This window comes from Chiloscyllium plagiosum, chromosome 4, assembly GCF_004010195.1.
Source record: "Chiloscyllium plagiosum isolate BGI_BamShark_2017 chromosome 4, ASM401019v2, whole genome shotgun sequence".
Taxonomy (NCBI): Eukaryota; Metazoa; Chordata; class Chondrichthyes; order Orectolobiformes; family Hemiscylliidae; genus Chiloscyllium; species Chiloscyllium plagiosum.
The window spans coordinates 10,369,647-10,374,965 of record NC_057713.1 but is presented as its reverse complement, the minus strand read 5'-3'; the positions used below and the strand labels follow the sequence as shown (position 1 = coordinate 10,374,965).

The window sequence follows — 5,319 nt, the reverse complement described above, 5'->3', positions numbered from 1 at the left end:
TTTTCCCCAGGACAGGATTGACGGGTATGAGGAGTCATAGTTTGAAGATATTAGGAGGAAGGTATAAAGGAGACGTCAGAGGTAGGTTCTTTACGCAGAGAGTTGTGAGTGCATGGAATGCAGTGCCAGCTGTGGTGGTGGAAGCAGAGTCATTGGGGACATTTAAGCGACTGCTGGACATGCACATGGATAGCAGTGAGTTGAGGGATGTGTAGGTTAAGTTACTATATTTTACATTAGGATTAAACCTCAGCACAACATTGTGGGCCAAAGGGCCTGTTCTGTGCTGTACTTTTCTATGTTCCCTATGTTTTATGCTGCCAAACCTGCTGAGCTTTTTCAGCAATTGCTGCTTTTGTTTCTGACTTGCAGATCCACAGTTCTTACGGGGTTTGTTTCGAATAGGAGTTCCCTGAGTGGGGCTGTTAACCTGGTCCAATCGGGGAAGCCATACTTACAGATGTAAATAAGAGTGTCAGAGCTTCTGAGGGAGCTGGATCAGTTTGAAGGACTCCCCACATGTCAGTACAGGGTGACTTGGTGATGGGATACCAGCCTCTGTGGAATTATTTCAGATCGTACCAAGCTTTTCTGAATGTGCTGTGACTTCTTCCTTAACATAAGGCACTACCTATTTTCCTAACACCAGATGTTAGGTTTAACTAACCTGGAGTTTCTGCTTCTGCTGCTGAAACAGGAGCATCATCTTTGTTTTCACCACTTAGTATGGACTAGCTTTTGATTGGACATTCTCCTTGAATGCCTTTGCTAACCATGGATGGTTCATCCTTCTCATGCAGGCCTTGTCATTGAGTAGAAAAGGTTTTCTCTGAGCTTTATGAAATACTTGCTTAAATATCTGTTATAGCTCAAATTCTGGCCTTTCACTTTGTCTATTTGCCCATTCCCTTTGGACAACTCTTTCTCCATGCCTCTGTGACTGACTTTAGTTACTTGAAGACATTGGTTTGTGACTCATGTTGCTCTCATGTTGTGACTGTAACCCAAGAAGCTACGTAATCATAAGATCTCTGATTGATTCTATCTCATTACCTGTTAATAGATTGAAAACAGCCTGTTCCCAGATCTGTACTCTTTTGTTAATTCCCTGATGGGATGATCTTGGGTCAGCATTTATTGCCGTAGAGAAGGTGGGGGGGGCTCCCTTCTTGAAACGCTGCAGTCTATGTGCTGTCGGTAGACACATAGTGCTGTAAGGGAAGGAATTGCAAGTTTTTGAGCCAGCAGCAGGGAAGGAACAGTCATCAGTCGTTAAGTAGTCTTTAACCGCATCCTGATGTTTTGCTTGTCATAAGGCTGTTGTTGACTGGACCAAGGTCATTGTTGAGCTGTCAGAGTGTGCATGTTAAAATCAGGTGTAGCTCACACAGGGCCAGTGAGGCACAGACCAGTAAACATCAGAAACTTCACCTCTGGCTCCCCAGGCTGAACAAATAGCTTTTGAAGCTGGAAACAGGGGAAAAGATAATTTTATGCATTAGCGAACAGAACAGGCAGCATAATTTTAATTATTTATTTTGCTCAGCCTACTGTGACATTGAGGTATGAGTTTTTGTAAGAATGCCATTACTATTATGCAAAATCAGTTATTAATTATTGCAAATGTGACTTTATGTGTAAAGTGGACAGTTATTCCTTTTACAAATCTTATTTATTATTTTTGTGCATCATGTCAGCAGCTGTTCGCATTTACACATTCTACAGTATTAATTGTCTCAAAAAAATGTTTTTGAAAATGTGGTTTTATTAGCCAGAGCAAAAACGCAACGAATCACTGCATTGTCAGAGACTGCATGGTGCGATCTGCCCTCGAAAGTCCGATCTCATCCGGTCATGTTGTGATCAGCAGACACTAAATAGATAGATGGAAGGAAATGGAGATCCAGTCAAGGTCAAATGGGGTCAAGGTAAATGAATCACACCAATGTACATTTCTATAGCTCCTTTTTCATACCAAAATGTCTGACGGTGTTTCTTAGTAACCATAGGCACAGGGTGAGGCCATTGAGAGTATTGTAGGAGGTTAAACAGACATATGCAGAGGCAAGGTCTCATTGTGGCTTATCTTCTCTTGGCAAGGGAAGCCAGAGTTCTGAACAACTCACTTGAAATTGCCCGGTTACCTCAGTGAAGGTCATTAAGGCTACATTGGAATGTGGAGTGATCAAATCAGCCATAAGACAATTAAACTGGAAAGCAGGGTCAAACACTTAAGCGGCCTGCATCTGCTCCTAACTTGTATGTTTGCCTTTGAACATCAGACATTAAAACCTGAACTCTCGTTACCAATACATGGGCCAGTGCCACCAGCACTCTCATCCCCTCCTTTAGCTCACTCCATTTTGGCTGTTCTGCTTTTTAATCATGCGTTCCCTGTTGCTCGATGATGGGCCCACCACAATGAACAGGCCTACATGCTCCCTACCCCTCACTAAGAGGTTAAACTGGTCAGACCTTAGTGAGTTCATTCTACATTTCCTCACTCATTCCCTCAACTCCCATATTACAATGGCGACTAGGCTTTCAAACAGTAGTTCATAAGCTGTTGGGTCATAAAGGACACATTTCATTTTTCCAAGATTGTCACAGTCATCTTACTGTTTGAAGTTCAAATTAAATCTAAGTGTAACAGAGAAGTAATGCACATTACTCGAGATCTGGAGTTAGCATGCAGATGCAAGTTATGCTGATATGTTGTGAGCATGATTATTGTTCACTGAGGTGGACTTGCATCAAATAAAAGCAAAATACTGCAAATACTGTAAATCTCATATGAGAATAGTAACCGCTGTTGAAATTCTGTAGGTCTGGTAGCTCCTGTGAGCAGATAAACAAAGGTAACATTTTGTGAGTGCTGTCCTTCTATGATTCTGATATAGTTTTGTTCAGGACTTGAGTTCTGTTTATAGAAATTCTGCTGGTTGGGGTAAATCATGGATTTCTGCATTCCTCTGTTTCACAATGAAACAAGCAGTCCTTGAGTTAATAGGTCATCTGGGGATGATGAACTTTACAGCTGTTGAAGTATATTTAAAGAGTAGCCATGATTGAAACGATTTGTCTTACCGTAGACGATGCCAGGCAAACCTGAATTTTTCCTGCATTTTCTATTTTTAGATAAGAAACAAGAATAATGCTGAAACAAAAGATTTTTTCCCCATGTTTTTGCCTTGTTCTTATCAGGGCCATTTGCAAATAGTATCGGAACAGAAGGAAAACAGCATCCCTACTATATGAGAGGAGAGTGTTACATATGTAGCTCATATATCATACAGACTGATGAATTTTATCAAATAGCATAGCCCACTGGCTGTTCACAATATGTGGATAATGCCCAACTAACTTGTATTTGCAAAATCCTCGATGAAATGTTGAATGTTAGACATGATTCTGCGATTAGAAGATAATTGCTAAATAATCCCAAATGTGCAAAGAATTATGATGAAAGCTAGTTTAGGATTATCAAATACAGTGGTCTGCTTGCATGTTCTAGAAGCTACATAAGCGATGATACTGTGGCTTTGAGAAGTATGTTTTGTCCTTTTATTTCAAAAGAGGTTAGGGGACAGGCGCAGAGCTTCTATGAGAAAATAAACAACTTGTGAAGCCTTGGCTTTTTTTTAATTAAAGTCAGAACAATAGAAGCAGCCTGAATGGGTGTGGTCCAGCTCCCACCCAGAGAACCATAGGTTTTAGTTTTAGCTTTCAGCAATTGCTGTTAAGCTCTTGACGACGTGAAAGCTACTTTGTCCCTCTCTCAGTTAGAGCCAAAGGCTGGGGGTTCCCCTCTTCCTGCTACAAGAGTTGCATATGAGACAAACTGTGTTCTGAATTTGCCTTTACCAAAGGTGTGTTTATGGGACATTACTATATTGGAACAGTTAATTAGTGATAGTTACTGTATTTATTAATCCATCAAGTTTTCCAGTAGAGTTAAGATATTCCAATTCCTCCTTTCTTTTGTTTTATTTTAACTGTAGTGGGTGAATAAAGTGTGTTTTGCTGTAAATCTGGTAGTTTGACCAATTGGAACACAATATCTTACATTTACCTTTAAAATAAGAAAAACCCAAGAGTCTAGACTACCTTCTGAATAGTTTGAGGGGGTTTAATCTGGTCTATAACATACATGAATAGACAGGACCTGTTCCTACATGGACAGAAAACAACTAGGCACACATTCTGTTTGTTTACAATCAACAAGATAAATAACAATCATTTTCTGACTCACCTTGATGAATCAGAGTCAACCTCATTTAAAATTTAAATAAAACTTGACATTCAACTGTTAGTCATCATTAACTATATTACATTCTACACAGCAATATCTCCACCAACCAGGGAGTTCACTTTCCTCCCACTCAGTATCAATGCTCTTTTCTCTTTACTTTGGTGTTTCTTGCGAATAGTTCTATTGAGCGAAAGATGAACAGGCTTTCCAATCCCTCTACACCTCCATCCGCCACTACCATGGCCTCCAAGCCCTCCGTTTCTTCCTCTCCCGACATCCCCAGCAGTACCCTTCCACCGAAACTCTCATTCGTTTGGTTGAACTGGTCCTCACCCTTAACAATTTCTCCTTTGAATCCTCCAACTTCCTCCAAACCAAAGGGGTAGCCATGAGCACCCATATGGGCCCCAGCTATGCCTGTCTCTTTGTCAGCTACATAGAATAGTCCATCTTCCGTAATTACACCGGCACCGCTCCCCACCTCTCCCTCCGCTACATTGATGACTGCATCGGTGCCACCTCATGCTCCTGTGAGGAGGTTGAGCAGTTCATCAACTTCACCAACACATTCCACCCCAACCTTAACTTTCCCTGGACCATCTCTGACACCTCCCTCCCCTTCCTGGACCTCTCCATCTCCATTAATGATGACCGATTTGACACTGACTTTTTTTACAAACCCACCAACTCCCACAGCTACCTGGATTACACCTTTTCCCACCCTAACTCCTGCAAAAATGCCATCCCATACTCCCAATTACTCCGCCTCCACCGTATCTGCTCCCAGCAGGACCAGTTTCACCACAGAACACACCAGATGGCCTCCTTCTTTAGAGACCGCAATTTCCCTTCCCACGTGGTTGAAGATGCTCTCCAATGCATTTCATCCACATCCCGCACCTCCGCCCTCAAACCCCACCCCTCCAACCGTAACAAGGACACATCCCCCCTGGTGCTCACCTTCCACCCTACCAACCTTCACATTAACCGCATCATCCGCCGACATTTCCGCCACTTACAAATGGACCCCACCACCAGAGATATATTTCCCTCCCCACCCCTTTCCA

At 42.1% G+C, this 5,319-nt stretch overlaps 1 long non-coding RNA gene across 1 annotated transcript in view; it reads right to left on the bottom strand.

The window, feature by feature from the left end:
* Positions 1-1,804: 1,804 nt before the first annotated feature.
* LOC122549532 overlaps positions 1,805-5,319 on the bottom strand; it is a 9,413-nt gene continuing 5,898 nt past the window's right edge. The window contains exon 3 of the long non-coding RNA XR_006311557.1: positions 1,805-1,873. This is a non-coding gene — a long non-coding RNA (uncharacterized LOC122549532). The remainder of the gene's footprint in view (positions 1,874-5,319) is intronic.